Source organism: Thamnophis sirtalis, unplaced genomic scaffold (assembly GCF_051295495.1).
Source record: "Thamnophis sirtalis isolate CommonGarterSnake01/CBP01778 unplaced genomic scaffold, rThaSir2_p1.2 scaffold_8, whole genome shotgun sequence".
NCBI lineage: Eukaryota > Metazoa > Chordata > Lepidosauria > Squamata > Natricidae > Thamnophis > Thamnophis sirtalis.
This window is the reverse complement of record NW_028261388.1, coordinates 62,718,889-62,739,045: the sequence shown is the minus strand read 5'-3', so window position 1 is coordinate 62,739,045 and position 20,157 is coordinate 62,718,889. Positions and strand designations below refer to the sequence as shown.

General features: G+C 39.0%; 1 protein-coding gene across 5 annotated transcripts in view; it reads left to right on the top strand.

Annotated features, from left to right (window-relative positions):
• SYTL5 (synaptotagmin like 5) overlaps positions 1 to 20,157 on the top strand; it is a 173,846-nt gene that overhangs the window by 55,438 nt on the left and 98,251 nt on the right. The gene's annotated exons all lie outside the window — the stretch shown is intronic.

Sequence of the window (20,157 nt, the reverse complement as noted above, 5' to 3'; positions counted from 1 at the left end):
TGATATTGGGAAAGGGACAAGACAAGGTTGCCCACTATCACCCCTGTTGTTCGTGTTAACATTAGAAGTCTTAAATAGAAACATTAGAGAAGATAAAGACATAAAGGGATTAGAAATTAAAAAAGAATATAAATTGCAAGCATTCGTAGATGACCTAGTCTTCATTTTAGAGGATCCATTGGAAACCGCACCTAAATTGATAGAAAAAATAGAGGAATATGAGAAAGTAGCAGATTTGAAAATAAATAAATACAAAATGAAGATTTTGACAAAGAACATGCTAGCAAGACAAAAGGAAGTATTGGCAGAAGCTTTGAAGATTCAGGTCACGAACAAGGTTAAATATTTGGGGATATATTTGACAGCAAGATGTAGTACACTTAAAGAGAACAATTATTATAAACTTAAACAACAAATTACAACAGACCTGGCCAAATGGGAAAACTTACAACTATTGCTAATAGGGAGAATATCAACAATCAAGATGAATATACAACCCAGGATTTTATATTTGTTCCAGACAATTCCAATTAGATTAGGGAAAGATTTCTTTGAAGACCTTAACAAAATAGTATTGAAGTACATTTTGCAGGGAAAGTAAGCGAGAATAAAACTTAAACTGTTACAAGATGCTAGAATAAGAGGAGGATTTGGCCTACTTAACTGGGAGTTATATTACCAGGCAACAAGCTTGATGTGGGTTAACGTTAATAAATTCTAGATTATTGACCTTAGAAGGTCATGATTTGTTGTTGGGTTGGCACGCTTTCTTATGGTATAAGGGACCTAAAACATGGGTATTTCAGAAGGTATCAGGTGCCTCTTCATTTAATAATCAAGAAAGAAACCACTCAACTCCATGTTTCAGAATTAAGTGTACTTTTACTGATTACAAACGATGAGAAGCAATGCAAAGCTGAGTCTGAGCAAAAAGGCGTGAAAGCAATAGATATCATGTATGATTCAATCCCCTCCCTTTGGCACCCCAGTTCATAGTCCAATCATAATTCACCCAACCGTCAGGTGGGAGATGTCTTCAAAAATCATCATCAGGTTGGAATGCTGGACAGTTGGCCTCAGCGAGAAACTCCCTTCTTCCACATGCGCAGAGAGATGGTCAGAATAACTCCTAATAACAATCCTCCAGCACATAATGATTCCCCTCCCAAATACCATGCCCCCCTCCCCATTTCAATGGCAGCCGAAAAGCAACAGCAAAGCAGAGGCTGACATCCGGCCCTCCTCCAGAAAAGGATGGTCACACCTGCAGAAACGAAAGAACACAGACAAACAGACAAACAACATGACACAGAAGAGAAAAGGGAAAGGGGGAAATTAGAAATCCACAGAGAGGTCAGGGCTTGTCTGGGTAAGTAGAGTAGAATTTGCGGAGCAGACGAGGAGCTCGCACGTGGGATAAACCCGTCAAAGTTTCTTAGGAGAGGGGAATCACTATTATGTAATCCAACATAATGATTCCCCTCCCAAATACCATGCCCCCCCTCCCCATTTCAATGGCAGCCGAAAAGCAGCAGCGAAGCAGAGGCTGACAGAAGGCATTACACATGGGAGGCTTTGTTATTAATCTGGGAGAAGGTTAAAAGGCAACATTATTTGAAAATTCCAGTCTGGTTGTCAACTATTGAAGCATTTTCATATTCAATAATATACAAAAAGGAACAAACAGTTAGATATGGTGAAATATTGAATGCTAAGGGTGAATTTAAATCCATGCAAGAATTAGAAGAACAAGGTATAAGAATGAACTGGTTTTCATACATGCAAATACATTCTAGATATGATAAAAGATTTTAAAATAGAAGGTTTTTATGATAAAATGACTGACTTGGATAACATTCTGACAGGTACTGATGAAAAGGTGATTAAAAATTATATGGATACTTATTAGAGGTTAAACTAGAAGGAAAAACAAGTTAAAGAATCTATGATTGCTTGGGGGGAAATTTTAGTCATGGAATTGATTTAGAGAAATGGCAAAAATTATAGTCACAAAATTCTAAAATGTCAATGTCAACAGCATATAAAGAAAACTTGTTACAGGTGGCACTTACGCCCCGGCAAGAATAGCAAGAATGTTCAAGGACAAATCAGAAAAATGTTGGAAATATCACCAGATACTGGGTTCATATTACCATATGTGGTGGACATGCATAGAAGCTAAAAGATATTGGATTAAAATCCACACCTGGTTGGAAAAAATGACTCAGAAACATATAGACTTTAAACCTGAGATTTTTTTATTGGGAATATTACCGGAAATATACAATAGAGACTATTGTATATTTGATTGTAAACGTGTTAACAACAGCTAGAATTGTATTTGCAAAAAATTGGAAAAATGAGAAAATACCAACGCAGGAGGAAGTTATTCAGAAAATAATGGAAGGTGCTGAAATGAGTAAATTGACATTTGAAATTAGAGAACAAGAAGATGAACAATTTTATAAGGTATGGGATTTATTTTACCAGTTGTTAGATAAAAAAAACATGGAAATGAAAAACGGAGAATTTTTATAATATAAGAATGATAGAATAATACAGATAACAATACCAAGGTTTATGATCATTGAATAGATTTAGGATGATGTAATGAATTGTTATAATATAAATAAATCCAATACCTAGAATATTTCGTTCAAAATGAAGGAATAATAATTATAGTCAAATAAATGATGTACAATGATAATAATGTGTACATATATACTAGATTGGTAATTTGTGATTTTATAAAAAATTGAAAGTGAGGACTATGGAAATGATTCACAAAAACTGCAACCAAACGACATGCTGTATGTGATTGAAGAAGGTTCTATGTGTTATGTGTTGTCTGTCTTTGTCTGTCCAAAAAAGAAAAATATTCTTTTTTAAAAAAAAAAGAGAGAGAGAGAAGGAAAAGGAACAGGAAATGATATTCAATGATTTTTGGGTTTGTGGAAATACCACCCCAAGAAAATATAAATTAAGATCTGGAAGAAACACCTGCAACAATATAAAAAGAAAGGAAGAGAGGAGGTGAGGAAATGAGAGCAAAAGGAGGGAAGGAAGAGAGGTGAGGAGAGGAGGATGGAAGGGAGAAGGAGAGAGGGTACTAAGGGGAAGGGGTAGAGAGAAGTAGGGGAGAGGAAAGGGAAGAAGGGAGGGAAAGGAGATGAGGAAAGAAGAAAGTAGAGAAGGGAGGGAGGGAGAGAAAGGAAGAGAGGAGAGGAGATGAGAGGAAGAGAAGGGAAGGAAGATAGAGGTGAGGAGAGGAAGATGGAAGGGAGAAGGAGAGAGGGTAGGAAGAGGAAGAGAGGAGTAGGGGAGAGGAAAGGGAAGAAAGAAGGGAAAGGAGAGGAAGGAAGAAAGTAGAGAAGGGAGGGAGGAAGAAAAGAAAGGGAGAAGAAGGTGGTGTCAAAACAGGCGAGGGATGGTAAACAAAGCAACCCAAATGGAATATCATAATTCTATAAATGGAATGACAACTGTATAAGAACCATGAATGTAAAAAAAGAATAATAACTATGTGAATGTATACCTATAATTGTATATAGTGAACAAAAATTTAAAAAAAAATATTTTAGAAAAAACTGGACTTAAGAGAGGTTTACTACTGAATCAGGATTAGGGGATGAATGGAAAATAGTTTTTAACACTTTTTTGGGGTGTTACCAGTTAAAAGTGTTCCCATTTGCATTACAAGATGTCCCTGCCATGTTTATGCAACTGATAAATGAGGTTACTGAGACAAAAGCTGAGCACATAAAGCTTGCCCGAGTGATCCTAAACAAACTCTGTGCTGTGAAACTTTCCAAATGTGAATTCCACAAAGATAGAATCAACTACCTGGGATATAGGATTTCCCATGAGGGCATGCAAATGGACCCAGGGACAGTATAAGTAATGATTGACTAGGCTTCCCCTGCACCCGCAAACAACTACAAAGCTTCCTGGGGTTTACACATTTTTACTGGCAATTTATCCCAGCATTTGCACAAATTGCACTCCCAATCACTAATATACTGAAAACAAAGTGGGGGGGGGCACAAACTGAAACCCATAAACTGGACCATGAAATGCTTACATGTCTAAAAAACTAACTGACACTGAACAGATGGGTTATCTGGGAGAAGGAGGCTTTTGTAGTATGGTAGGCTCTCCTTAGTTGGAGGCATTTCCTAGAGGGGAATAAAATCCCTTTCAAAGTCTGGACTTCTAGAGTCCCTAAAACCTAGGGGCCCTAAAAAACCCACAGAAACTCTTCCTAAAACAAGTTTGCTGGGTTCAATACTTCAAATGTTTCAATTTCAATCTAAAATACTTCCCTGGGGGAAAAACCTTTTAGCAAAGTCTCAGAAAGTCTCAGTTTAATAGAGGGAAACCTGAAGTGATCAAACCCCTGCTCCCAGCTTCTCAACTGGCAGCCAAAGTGATGACCAGGGTGCAAGCTAAACAAGAACCGTTAACGGACAATGCTCAAGCATTTTAAAAAGCCCTTCAAACCGATGACTGGTTCCTAGCCCATAAAAACACCTGTTTAATTAAAGATGACTTGGCTTGGGTGGGAGGAAAATTATACGTCCCAGCTAGTCAGAGAATTCCTCTCATGCAAACATGCCACGACTGCAGACTGGCTGGTAACTTCAGCTTCGTGAAAACCCTACACCTTATCAAAAGGCATTTCTGGTGGCCATCTCTTAAGAAAGAAATTGAAAACCATGTAGCCAGTTGCCCTTTCTATACAGTAGAGAAGAGGAGACAAGGAAACACCCCCCCCCCCAATCTTTCATAGACAGTAGCCAAGCCTTCAGCACCCTGGAGAGAAATCTCTGGATTTTATTGTAGAGTTACCTGAAAGTGGGGGAAATACTATTATCTGGGTTGTTCACCAGACCTCCAAGCAGGCCCACTTCATTCCCTTTCAAAAAGTCCCCACTGCTAAGGCACTTGCCAAACTGTTCCTGCAGCATATCAGTTGGCTACATGGGGTCTCACAAAGGATAATATCTGATCAGGGGGTCCAATTCACTGCAAAGTTTTGGGAACCATTTTTGGACCTTCTCGGAACCTGTCAGGGCCTAACTTCTAGTCATCATCCTCAAACTAACAGTTTGACAGAGAGACTGAATTCAGTTCTGGAACAATATTTAAGATACTTTATTAACTATCAACAAGATAACTGGACTGACCTGCCTTTCGCAGAATTGCCTATAATAACTCTGTGCACTCTAGCACTGGGTTTACCCTATTTTGAGTTGTCACTGGCCAGGACTTTATCCCAATGCCAGAACTACCAGTATAAGGACCAACCATACCCTCCCTTAAGAAGTGGATACAACAACTACAAAACACCTGGCAGTAGTGAGACTATCCCTGAAGGAGGCTAGAGCCACTTTTAATGCCCAAGCTGACAAAAGGGCAGAACCAGGGGTGAAATGCTACCAGTTTGGTTCACCCAAACCGGTAGTAAAAAATGCTATTGTTTGCCCGAACCGGTAGTAAAAAAATGCTTTAAAAAGTAAAAAAAAAAGTTCCAACAGCTGTGCAACAATCAGGTATGCTTTAAAAAAACTTTTAAAAGCCTTTTTTTACTATCTATTCTCTCGAACCAGTAGTAAAAAATGCTAAAAAAAGTTTTTAAAAAGTTCTGACTAGCAGTTGTGTGACAACCAGCTGTGCCTGATTGTCTGTGAGGTTCCTACTTGTTGCAATGTCCATTTTGTGTGAAGTCTTTTGCATTGTGTGTGAGTCAGTTGTGTAGCTTTTGTGTTACTTTTGTGTAAAGTGTGATAGTTGGTTTTTGAGCTCTCTGTAACTCTCAGAGTTTCCTGCTTGTTGCAGGGGCTATTTTGTGTGAAATCCAGCTGCTTTTACATTGAGCGTGAGTTGGTTCTGCAGCCACGCCCACCTGGTCACATGACCACCAAGCCATGTCCACCCGGTCACATGACCAAGTCACACCCACAGAACTGGTAGGGAAAATTTTTGAATTTCACTACTGGACAGAACCAAACCCATTTAAAATAGGTGATAAGGTTTACCTGTCCACAAAATTCCTACAATCCTTACAACCCTGAAAGAAATTGGGACCCAAATTCATAGGGCCTCTCCCATTCACTAGAATCATCAACCCAATAACGGTAGAATTACTACTCCTCAAGACACTTAGACAGGTCTATCCAGTTTTTCACTGCAGCCTGTTGAAACCTGAAATTACATACCCTTTAAGGCCTCCAGCAGACACTCCTCCAACCTCTATTATGCTGGAAGGGGAACAACACTTTTAAATCAAAAAGATCCTTGACTCTCACCCCTGGATTCAACTCAATACCTAGTCTCCTATATATCGAAATTACATTATAAAGGGAAGGAAGTGCATCAACAGGACGAGATCCAAAAGGCCTTTTGTGAATTTTTTACAGGATTGTATATGAATGATAAAACACAAGGTTTAGATATAGATAGATACCTGGATAAAGAAAAAATACCTATAGTTAAAGACGAGCAGAGGGAGAGATTGAACCAACCAATAACTTCGGGGAAACATTTCCAGGTAATCAAACAGCTAAAGGTAGGGAAAGCACTGAATACAGATGGTCTGACATCAGCTTATTACAAAAATTTACAATTAGAAATGGTAGAACCTCTCAAGGAATTATTCAATAAGATCCAAATGGAAGGGATGGTACCCCCGTCTTGGAAGACAGCTTTCATATCCTTGATACCAAAAGAGGATCAAGATCTTACTCAACCAAAAAATTATAGACCTATATCATTACTCAATATAGATTATAAATTTTTTACTAAAATACTAGCGAATAGGTTAATGTTGGTTATTCAGTTATTGATTCATAATGATCAAACAGGTTTTATTCAAGAGAGACAAATGAGAAGTAATGTAAGACTAATTGTTAATACACTGGAATATTTGGGAAAGAATAACCAAATCCCTGCTGTGCTTGTATTTTTAGATGCTGAGAAAGCCTTTGATCGAGTGAATTGGCAATTCTTATTGAAAATATTGCAAAAAATGCAAATAGGAGAGCATTATTTTTTTATTTTTTTTTATTTTTTTTTGTTACATAAACAACACATGCCCACAACAGTGGGGGGAAAAATCAAAACAAAAAAGAACAAAAAACAAGACAGAGAAAAAAAAACGGAAAAAAAACACATCAAGTATATGTTATAAAAAAGTATATCAGCTGGTTACAACAAGTTTTTGTGCATCTCTTCCATTAATTCATATTAATTCAAATATCTTAACTCAAATGTTTACCATATTAACATCATCATACCTCCACTTTTAGTTGACTACAGTTGTTTAAACATCCTTCATCCTTAACTATGCCAAAGATTTAATCCATAACCACATGCTAGCATTTCATTTACTTGTTTATAAAATCCTCCATTAACATCAAATCCTCATATCCTGTTTTAGCTAAACATCCATAATATTTAATACCAAAAATTCCATCCTCCATGTATATAGTTTATTATCATTCTCCTTTCTTTATTTAATTATATTGTATATCATAGCATTTTCCCCATATTAATTAATATTTAACTGTATATAGTTTTATTTTATTTTTTATAGTAATAATTATTGTGATTAATAACCTTTATATATAGTCCAAGAATATTTCTAACCTTCCCTTCTCATATCCAATTATTATTTATCATAGCAACTCAACATTATATACATTACTATCATTATCAATTATTATTCAACTATATCTATTACAAATGAATTTAACTAGGTTTAGCTAGTTTTAAATTGTACTCTTCCATCTATCAGCCTGTGTCTCTCCAGTAACAGAACGTTCTTAATCCTGTTGCCATTCGTAGGTCGAATTCTCCAAACATCTTTATGAGCAAATCCATACGAGAAAAACTTTGCACCTTTTTGCTTATGGTGCCTCTCATATAATGCTGCCGTCCTCCGTTTATTTCCTTTATCAGCTTGTCTTTAATTCTCAGTGGTGGTATCGGAAATTTTGCAAATGATTTTTCATAAAGTATAAATTCTTTAATGCTTCTCATTCCTCCTGCACTCTGTCTTTCGAAGTAAATCTTCTGTGTGGCTGCTCCCCCTTCAGACATTCCATCTTTTTCTCCCTCAGAGGTAAACCAGTTGCCCCGAATATCAGCAAATTGAAAATCTTTATCTCTGACATCCTTACTTTGTATTTGAAGAACATTCAAACGTTCAACGTTCTCATTTTTCCCCTCATATCTTGTTGCTAGAAACAGCAGATAATCCAGTTTCCTCTCAATTCTATCATGTGTGGCAGATAATTTTTGTAGTGCCGAAGAAATCATTTGAATAGAGGCTTGAATAGACACCATGTTTGTACGCAGTTAGTATTTTTTCTTTGGGAACTCTGAGGTATTTGCAAGTAAAAACAAGCTGGGAACTGTACAATCTTATCTGATCTTAGACCAATCCAGCCAAGCAATAAAAGTGTCAAGTTGTAAGGAGCCAAATTATAGTGAATTGGTTTACAGCCCACTTGCAGAGGATCAGAGGAGATGTTGGAGTAATCTATCCTTTGTCCGTGTAAATAGCATTTAAAACATTTAAAAAATAGGGTAACCACCGTCCATAAACCAATAAAGAGATCGAAATCACCGCTAGATTCTTCTGTTCTTTAATTTAAATTAGCTTGAATTTTTAGGCGAACTGTCTTTCTCTGAGTAATAAAATCACCTTACCAGCTGAAAACACTTCGCCATTCTTTGGAGCTATCTGCAGTTTCAGTTAGCCTTATGGCTAATTTGGAAGTCACTGGCAAAGGAGGTTAAATTCCAAGCCCCCAGAGACTTTGCGAACGTCTCTGGGGCCACTGGATCTCCTCCTACCTTTCACTGTCTCTCCGGGACAGCTTGGGTCCAAAAAAGGAACCGTCCAAGTGCTTCGGAATAGGGGAATTTCAGGAATAGCCTGAAAATCTGACTTCTCACTGCTAAGCCCCGCCTTCTTCCCAGGAGAGCATTTTTTACAATCAATTAAAGCAATATAGAAGGAACAAACAGCTCAAATCATAGTTAATGGAAGTTTAACAGACTCATTTAAAATTGAGAAAGGTACAAGGCAGGGTTGTTCCTTTATCCCCATTATTGTTTATCATAACTTTGGAACTATTGTTGAACAAAATACGGGGTTCAGATGATTTACAGGGAGTCAAGATTAGGCATCAAGAATATAGAATTAACAGCTCTGGGTTGAGTTTCAGGACGTTACCCCCGGGGATGTGGACAAGGCCATGAGAGCTGTAAGTTCCTCCACCTGTGTTCTGGATCCGTGTCCCTCATGGCTGGTTGCTAACTGCAGTGAGGTGACACGAGGCTGGATCCAGGCGGTCGTAACCGCCTCCCTTCGGGAGGGGAACTTCCCCGCCGCACTGAAAGCGGCGGTGGTGAGACCCCTCCTGAAGAAACCATCCTTGGATCCAGCTGTTCTTAACAGCTATCGCCCAGTCTCCAACCTTCCCTTCCTGGGGAAGGTTGTTGAGAAGGTGGTGGCCTTCCAGCTCCAACGGTCCTTGGAGGAAGCAAACTATCTAGACCCCTTCCAGTCAGGCTTCAGACCCGGTTACAGCACAGAAACCGCTTTGGTCGCATTGATGGATGATCTTTGGAGAGCCAGAGATGAAGGACATTCCTCCATCCTGGTCCTCCTTGACCTCTCAGCGGCTTTCGATACCATCGACCATGGTATCCTTCTGCGACGACTGCGGGAGGTGGGAGTGGGAGGCACCGTGTTACGGTGGTTCTCCTCCTACCTCTCGGACAGGTCGCAGTCGGTGTTAGTGGGAGGGCAGAGATCGTCCCCAAGGCCCCTAAATTATGGGGTGCCGCAGGGTTCGGTCTTATCCCCCCTACTATTCAACATCTACATGAAACCGCTGGGAGAGATCATCCGCAGGCACGGGATTAGATACCATCAATATGCGGACGATACTCAATTGTATCTGTCCGCCCCGTGCCAAATCAATGAAGCGGTTGACGTGATGGGCCGGGGTCTTGAAGCCGTTATGGACTGGATGAGGGTTAACAAACTTGTGCTCAACCCAGAAAAGACCGAGTGGCTGTTGTGTTTTCCTCCCAAAGATTTGGCCAATATTCCAACACTCAGGCTGGGGGGTCAAATTTTACACCCCTCAGAGAGGGTCCGCAACTTGGGAGTCCTCCTGGATCCACAGCTGTCATTCGACCACCATTTAACGGCTGTGACCAGGGGGGCATTCGCCCAGGTACGCCTGGTGCGCCAGTTGCGGCCCTACCTGAATCGGGAGGCCCTCACAACAGTCACTCGGGCCCTTGTGACCTCTAGGCTGGAATACTGCAATGTGCTCTACATGGGGCTGCCCTTGAAGAGCATCCGGCGACTTCAGCTAGTGCAGAACGCAGCCGCGCGAGTGATCGCGGGTGCACCTCGATTCACCCGCATAACACCTATCCTCCGCGAGCTGCGCTGGCTACCTGTCGATCTCCGGATGCGCTTCAAGGTGCTATTAATCACCCATAAAGCCCTACATGGCAGTGGATCTGGCTACTTGAGAGACCGCCTTCTGCCAATTACCTCCCTACGACCTATAAGATCCCATAGATTAGGCCTCCTCCGCATTCCATCGGCCAGCCAGTGTCGGCTGGCAACTACAAGGAGGAGGGCCTTCTCAGCAGTAGCCCCGACCCTTTGGAACGAGCTCCCCGTGGAGATTCGTACCCTCTCCACCGTCCAAGCCTTCCGCATAGCCTTGAAGAACTGGCTCGCCCGTCAGGCCTGGGGATAAGGATCGCTACCCCGCCCGAATGATGAATGTATGTTGTTACTATTTTATTATATGTTGTTGTCTTAATGTTGTACTCCCCCCTCCCTGGTTTTCTGTGAGCCGCCCTGAGTCCCCTCAGGGAAAAGGGCGGCCTACAAATGCTAATAAACCAAACCAAACCAAACCAAGAGTACGTGCTTTCGTGGATGACTTGGTTATAACATTAACTCAACCACAGGAATCTAGCAAGGTTTTAATGAATATGATTAATCAATATGGCCAAGTGTCCGGATTTAAAATAAATTTAGGGAAAACAAAGATGCTAGTTACAAATATGAACACTAAACAAAGGGAAGAATTAGAAGGAATAACAGGATGTGAAATAGTTAAAAAGGTCAAATATTTAGGAGTTTATATTTCAACCTCAAATGGGAAGCTATATAAGTATAATTATGAACCACTTTGGCATAGCATACAGACAGAGATGAAAAATTGGGAGAAATTACAATAATCTTTGCTGGGAAGAATAGCAGTAGTGAAAATGAATATTCTTCCTAAATTTTTATTTCTTTTTCAAATGATACCAATACTTTAAAAAGATGTGAATTTGCTAGAATGGCAGAAGGGCATTAATAAATTTGTATGGGCAGGAAAGAAGCCAAGAATAAAACTAAAAATAATGCAAGATGTGCGTGAGAGAGGAGACTTGAAATTACCCAATTTAAAACTATATTATGAAACAGTAGTTTTATCGGTAATTAGTGACTGGATTAATTTAACAGATGACAGAATACTTAATATTGAAGGGCATGATTTGGTATATGGTTGGCATGCTTATTTGCTATATAACAAAAAGGTAGATAAGAATTTTAAAAATCATATTTTAAGGAATGCTCTATTGTGGGTCTGGAAAAAATATCAATACAAATTATGTGATAAGATACCCATGTGGGCAATTCCTAGACATGCAATAGAAAATATAAATATAGTACAAAAACAGGATGTAATTACATACAGACAGCTTCTTACCTTAGAAAAAGGTGTATTACAGTTAAAACCCTTGAATATACTAAAAGAAGAAAAGGCAATTCAATCATGGTTTCAGTATGGGCAGTTACAGGCCAGATGGAAAATAGATCAAAAAATCGGTTTTATGCAAGTCGAGGATTTACTCAAACAAATTAGAGATCAAAGTCCAATGCATATAAAGAGACTATATAATGTATTAATAGAAATGGATTCGGAAACAGAATTAGTTAAAGACTGTAATAATAAAGTAGGCTAAATTCTGAAGAACCAATAATGTTGGATACATGGGAAAAGATTTGGGTAAGAAATGTAAAATTTACACAAGCCCAAAATTTGAGAGAAAACTTTTATAAGATGTTTTATAGATGGCATTTAGATCCTAAAAAACTGGCTTCTATGTATCTGAACTTACAACCTAGTAAATATTTGTAAAAGTTTGTTTTTCAAAATTTTCATTAAAAAAAATACCTAGTCTCCTGGAGACATTTACCTCCCTCACAGAATGAATGGGTGGCTAAGAAACATGTTAGGGCCCCTGCATTACTGAAAAAGTTTCACTTGAAGTATTCGAACAAACCGAACTAACCCTCTATGATGTTCATCTTTCTGTTCTCTTTTACAGGTAATCCCCTCATTTTTTTGAAAGGGTGTTAGGGTTGGCTGTGGATTGGCTCATTCAACATCAAACTGAGGGGAAGGGTTTTTAACTACTTTATCCTAATGGAATTGCCTGAGGGAATTCAGACCCTGCTTTGCATTGTCTTGCATTCACTTCCTTTCAATAAAAGTTTCCTTTTGAAATGCTAAAGTTTTGAGAATCCATGCTTTCTTGAATAGGAAGGAGAGGCAGGACCTTACAGCAGGGTTGTTGAATATAAAACCTAAAAACAAATCCATATCATCTTTTCAGTTCTGATGTCAGCATAATAGTCCTTAAAATGCTGCGAAAGGTAACACTGTACCTTGTTTAATCTTAATCATGAAAATCAATTTTATATTTCTTCCTTTTACTTCTAATACTCTTAATCTTTAGTTCCTTCAAATACTGTTGTAGAATTTGATTTCTCTTAATTTCTTCATTATTTCACCATACATAATTCCTAAAAACTTTAACAGGCTTCTTTTGTAAATCCAAAAAAAGAAAAAATTCTGATATAGTCCCAAGGGTGCTTTTTCAGGAGGCAACTGGACTTTCTTATTTTTTCTTTGAAGACATTTTGCTTCTCATCCAAAAAGCTTCTGACAGGATAGTGGGGAATAGAAGGATTTATATTCCTTCCAGGCAAATGGTCATTTGCATCCTTTTAGAGCAGGTATCCTCAAACTTTTTAAATGGGGCCAATTCACAGTCCCTTGGTCTGTTGGGGAGCAAGACTATGGTTTCATCTGCCTAATGACCAGCTAGGTGGGCGTGACTAGGTGGTCATGTGACTGGGTGGGTGTGGCCAATTTAGCAGTCCATTTTGCCATTGTCCTTCCTAAGCTGTACTTGCTCAACCCAAGGCATCTATTTATTTAATACACTCCCCTCCCCAAAGGGAAAAAGAGCACAAACTTTCTTGCCACTTGCCTAACTTCAATAGAACAGCAGCTTCAGGTTCCTTAAAATAGGCCATTAAAAAAAGAATATAACAAACATCTGATTTCCTTCAAAATAACTCCTGATCATATGTTTCAGATGACCACACAATAAACCAGAATGAGAACTGCACTGATTAAGACTGTAACTAAAAACCCCAATATTTGGGAAAGAGAACCATTCTAAAAACCATTAGCATTGCATATATCTGAATGCACCATATGCAGTAGCAGGGATGTGCAGGCAGGGAGGCAGGGGAGGCAAAGCCTCACTACTGTCATCATGAAAAGAAAAAAAATGTAAAAGGAAAAAGGCAAGAGCTGTGGTCAGGCTGAGCTAGTTGCTGCCAGAGTCACCATGGATGACTCTGCTTAGTGCTTAACTGTTTAAAAAAGCATCTAAAAAGTGCCCTCTACAGGAGGAGGCAGGAGAACCACATGCCTCATCTAGTCTGGCATTTTATGATCACTCGAGCAGAGTTAAGCAAGGGTTAAAAGCCGAAAAATTCCTGATGTAGATGAGGCACATCATTCTCTTGCCTCCTCCTGTAGGGGGTGCTTTTTAAGAGGCTTTTTTAAACAGTTAAGCACTAAGCAGAGTCATCCATGGTGAAATCCTCTCTGAATCAGCTGGAAAAGGTGGGTCGGAAGAAGGGGGAGGAATTCAAACTTCATCCTCCTGGTGCAACTTTGTGTGTGTGTGTATGTGTTTGAGAGCGGGGGGAGGGAACATATTGAGACAGTTCTTTAGTTTATGCACTATGTAACACTCTAATACTATGCCTTTGGGTCTTCTGAAATTTTAATTATCCAATCATAAGCAAAAATAATGTTTTCAGTAGAATGAATTTCCACTTCTACTTACACCTGCCAGCCAAAATGCTGCTAGTGGTATTGCTAACATGGGCTGAGGAAGAAAACCTAAATTTTCTGAATCCTGGTACAACTTTGTGTGTATGTGTGTGTATGTGTGTGTGTGTGTGTTTGAGAGAGGGGGGAGGGAGGGAGAGAGGGAGGAAGGAGGGGAAGGGAGAAGAAAAAGAAAAAGAAAGAAGGAAACTTATTTAGCAAAGGAGAAAAACAAATGCTGTCGCTTTAAATCTGAACTGAGCATGCCTGGCTGTGGAATTCTGGGAGTTGAAGTCCACAAGTCTAAAAAAATTGCTGCCTCACCAGCCATAAACCTCACCGCACATCACTGTTCAGTAGTGTTCCTGGTTGCTGTAGTCTGCAATTTTTTTCTCTGGAAATTCATTCCTACTCCCACACCATTCAAAGGGTATTCAATGAATGAACAAGAAAGTCTAGTTGCCTCCTGAAAAAGCATGGAAACCATGATCTGGATGACTAAGAATCTCTACAGACTTTCTGGTATAATATTCTCTTTGCAAAACTCTCTGTACAGGTTACTTATTATAAAACAGTTCAGAATTTGGATTTCTGTTTTTAACTGCTATTTTATTGTTTAAATCTGAATGTTGCCATTCTTAGCAACAGTCAATTTTTTTTCTGTTATAATTCCATAAAATGTCTTTTGCTATACTAAAGGATGGTATGAAAATTCAGAAAGAAATTGAATATAATATTAGAATATTTGAATGTCATGCCTAAAAATAAAATGAATTTCTATGATACCCTGTTTTTCATCATTATTAGATGCAGTGAAATCTTTAGTTTGGCTTGGTTTTCTTCAATCTGATATTTGCAGTAAAATGGACTACAGTTTTCATGTTTCCCTGTTTTGAAATCCTGGAAGTTGTAAGATTTGAGTCTATCAGGTTTGAACTGCTGGATTAACTCATTGATTTGACATTTTGTGTGCTTATAGTTGGTTGAGTCAGTCCTAACAAGATACTATGTACTGTAAGCACCCTGATTGTGTTATGACGTAGTGAAGATAATTGGTTATATTCCTAGCCTAGGGTAATGTACATATAATATGTAGGCTAATGTCTTTCTTTCAAATGGTAGTTTATTGATATTGTAATTATACCAGATTTATTGATGGATTAATACAGCTGTAAAATACAATATTTGTATCATATGTTCATAATATTTGAATTAAAATTGTCTTTTGTAGTCCAAGCAATTTTATACTAAAGTACAGCTGCATATAGATTATAAACTCAAATCAATGAAAATGTCTCTCTCTTAAGTAAGTATCTGATTCACTGATTTCAAAGAAAAGAAGGCAAAATGTATAATCTACAGTATATTAATTGGGCATCTTGAAGATTTACTTATATGCTTAGATTTTTACTTTTTAAAATTCTGTCAGTTAAACTTTTCAACAAAAATTGTGCCTATTCTCCATGTATATAACTGTGTTGCTATTGAGTTTATTTTGCTCATGTAAAAAAATCTGTTTGGCATTATTAAACAAGAGACAGTATTTGTTTAGAAATTGGATTGATAGTAAATGAAGTTCAGATTATTCCTTTGCCTCTTCCACTGCATGTTCCCCAGAAACACTTAATTATTTCAGTTCCAAAATCAGAGTATGTTGTCACAATCATCAATTGATTCAGTTTTGAAGATACCATAGAGGGATGCAAAACACAATTGCAAGAATTTATAATGAACTAAAGTAGCAGCAAGGTTCATGTCATTTGTTTGATTATGTGCTTATTCTTCTTTTCTGTAACTGTTGAGAATATTGGAGACTTCTTTTTATTTATATCCTAGCCAAGGTCAGACCTACAATACTTAAATTAAATGTAATAGTTGGATTTGGATGTTTTTAGATCATTTTAATATTTTTCTGAAAATTACTAGTACTAGATTTCCACTGGTTGTACTTCAATTTGATAGAGAAAGTAGTATTTTTGCAGAAAACAGAGCTGAAGAGTTGAAAGTGCTGCCTATATTTTATTTAATAAATTATGCTGCATAATAAAGAATAAAAGAGAAGCATATTTGAGCAGAGGTTTGCAGCAGCAGTTTCAGACTAATGACATCAGTTAATCAAATAATTTGATGTAGGCATAGTCATTGCTAAGTGGTAGCATATGTGTTTTACATATTAAAAGTCAAATTGCAGCCTCTGACATCTTCATATTGGCTTGAGAAAGTGTCTTGTTTGCAATCCGAGAGAGTTTCAGTTTAGTTTCAGTTTAATAAAATTTGTATGCTGCCCACTCCCATTGGGACTCTGGGTGGCTCACAGGCAAGATAAAAAGCATTTAAAAATTTAAGATAAGAGATACAATTATTTAAAATTACACACCATCCATTCAGTCTAAGTGAGGCTGTATGTTGATCAACAGCCCCAGGCCTGCCGGAACAGCCAGGTCTTGGTGGCTTTACGGAAGGCTGGGAGCGTGGTAAGGGTCCGGATCTCTAAGGGTAGATCGTTCCACAGGGCCGGCGCAGCTACAGAGAAGGCCCTCCCCTGGGGGGCCGCCAACCTGTGCGATCTTATTGGTCGTTGGGAGGTAAGCGGCAGGAGGCAGTCTCTCAGGTAGCCAGGTCCTAAACCATATAGGGCTTTAAAAGTAACCACTAGCACCTTGAAGTGCATCCGGAGACCAATGGGGAGCCAGTGCAGCTCACAGAGGATGGGTGTAACATGGGTGTATCTAGGTACACCCAGTATTGCTCGCGCGGCTGCATTCTGGACCAACTGCAGTCTTCGAACACTCTTCAGGGGCAGCCCCATGTAGAGCGTGTTACAGTAAGTCTTGAGGTGACGAGGGCATGAGTGACCATTCGAAGTGCTTCCCAGTCCAGGTAGGGCCGCAACTGGTGCACCAGGCGGACCTGGGCAAAAGCCCCCCTGGTCACAGCTGACAGATGGCGTTCTGACGTCAGCTGCGGGTCCAGAAGGATGCCCAAATTGCGGGCCCTCTCTGATAATTGCGGGCCCTCTCTGATAATTTCACCCCCCAGGCTAAGAGGTGGAATGTCTAGACTATCCTTGGGAGAGTTGCTGATAGTCACAGTATCACATGTGCATTAATGGTCTAACTGAGACAATGGTGAGACATAGTTCTTCTTGGGGGTACCAGAACCTGTTCCATATTAGGATGTTAGGATGTTAAAATTGTAACCATTATTTCATTGGGATATTCATGTTATTAATTATTACTGTATTAATCCATACTTTACACTGGTAAACTTATGTCCCTCCTGAGATCTTCATTTTATCGAACTTAATTTTGCTGCTATTTACATATACTTGTAGCTTATGGAAGTCAAAAGGGGTATGAGAGACAAGGGAGCATTTTTATTTTATTTTAGATTTCCAGTTTGCCATTCACTTCTAAACTATGTTGTGTTGCAGTGGTTGTCAACCTGTGTATCTGGGGAGCACAGGGAAGCCATGATGTTCTCACAGGGAGTCCATGAAGGCTTGAAGAAATGTTATGATTTAAATCTTGAGTTAGGTCTTGAGGGTCTGTGTCATGGTCTGTGGTCAGAAAAGTTATTCAAGGGGGGTCCGTAGTGAAGAAAAGGTTGAGAACCACTGTTGTATTGGAATGTGGAAAAGTATATTGATGATGGGCTACTGCTTAAAAATCATGTTCTTTAGGACATCTGCTCTTCCCCCAGATTATCCATGCTTATTTGCACAATGTCTCTGCTCTGCCCCTTAGGATAGGGATCTGCATAGGGCTGGAAGTGGGGAGAAATAAGAAAATTTGCATAATAATGTTATGTAAATACTACAACTTATGTCAAAAGTTGGGATACAACAGAATATTGGTGGCATTTGCATGATAAAGTCATATCTATCATCATTTTGGTGCAATTTTTGGTTTGTTATGGAAGCTGCTAGCTACTAGCTAGAAAAAATAAGATGAACAGGTGTAAGACAATGATAGTATGGGCAAAACGTTTTGGATATACTATAGAATTAGATAAATGGCAAAAACTCTGCGAGAGAAACTGTAAGTTGACAATGGCAACTACCTATAAAGAAAACCTATACAAAATGTTTTATAAGTGGCACTTACCAACGGCAAGTTTAGCAAAGATGTTTAAAAACATGTCTGCCAATTGTTGGAAATGTAATCAGACACTGGGCACATACTACCACATGTAGTAGACATGTATGAAAGCAAGGAAATATTGGACAAAAATACATACATGGTTACAAAAAATGTTAAAGCTGTATATCAGGGATGTGTAGTCAGGGGAGGCAGGGCCTCACCACTGTCATCATGAAAAGAAAGAAAAAATTAAAAGGAAAAAGGCTGAGTTAGTTGCTGCCAGAGCCACAGTGGATGACTCTGCTTAGTGCTTAACTGTTTAAAAAAGCCTCTTAAAAAGTGCCCTCTGCAGGAGGAGGCGAGAGAACCACGTGCCTCATTTAGTCTATCTTTATGATCACTTGAGCAGAGTTAAGCAAGGGTTAAAAGCCAAAAAATTTCTTATGTAGATGAGGCATGTGGTTCTCTCATCTCCTCCTGTAGAGGGCACTTTTTAGAGGCTTTTTTTAAACAGTTAAGCAGAGTCATCCATTGGAGGCTCTGGCAGCAGCTAACCCAGACTGACTTCAGCAGTTCCTGCCTTTTTCTTTTTACATTTTTTACATTTTCATCATGACAGACAAGAGGAGAGTTGAAATCCTCTGTGAAACAGCTGGAAAAGGTATGTGGGTCGGAGGGAGGGGGGAGGAATTCAAAATTATTGTAATTTGTAAGTAATTGTAATTTGTATTATTGTAAGTAATTTGTGTGTGTGTGTGTTTTACCCGCCTCTGCTTGCGCGTGGTCTGGCACTTTATTTTTTATTTTTTAAAGCCCTGCCGCCGCGTCCACCATAGAGATGGACGCGTCCCGCTCTATGGCAGACGTGGTGCCGGGACTTTAAAGCCTATGTCTGCCAGCGCCGGGGCTTCGGCGGGGCTTTTGGAAAGCCATGCCGGGGCTTTGGTGCAGCTTTCCCAAAGCCCTGCCAAAGCCCCGGCGCTGGCAGACATAGGGCGGCTTTTGCCCGCTTGCCTCACCGGCCATGAACCTCACTGCATGTCACTGCTGTATGTAGATTATAAGTCAGAAATATTTTTGTTAGGTATAGTACCAGAAAAGTATGATAAGGGGAATTTGTATTTAACACTACATGTTTTGACAGCAGCAAGAATTGTATTTGCATAGTATTGGAAAAAAGGAGGAAATATGAGAAGAAGATGCAATTAAAAAAATATTAGATTGTGCAGAAATGGACAGATTGACATTAAAGATAAAAGAAAAAGAAGATACAGAGTACTTTCAAACATGGGACTTGATTTATAAATTGTTGGATAATAGAGGTAGAAATTAGGAGCTGGAAAAGTATTATTACGTAAGCAAATTGACAATATACTATTCACAAAACACTTATGTACTGTATGTTAAATGAAAATGAATAAATAAACTTAAAAAAAGATTACTTTTGTAGCTAGTGCCAAGCTAGAATGTCAGAATTATATTAGATAGAATGAAAAAGCAGTATTGACTTAAAAGAGATAGTGCCAAAAAAAACCAGAATGGGTATTTTAGCATTTTTCTTCTGAAGGTTTGCTTATCATTTTGCAGCAAGTATAATGCTTTTGTATAGCTCATAATACCATAAGTTTAATCTTCTGAATTTGCCATCTCTGGAGGAGATGCGTGTCATACTGTACAAGTGTTTTGTGAGCCACCAATTGCTTAACAGTTAAACTGTGCATGCCCAAGATGGTGTCCTGTTGTGTTTAGGAGAGCTTCGGGGAGATGATTGTCCTTCTTGGGGGCTTGCAGGGGTACCCTATTCCATTGTTGGTTCCAGGTCTAGCTATGAGAACTTCCTGGGACCT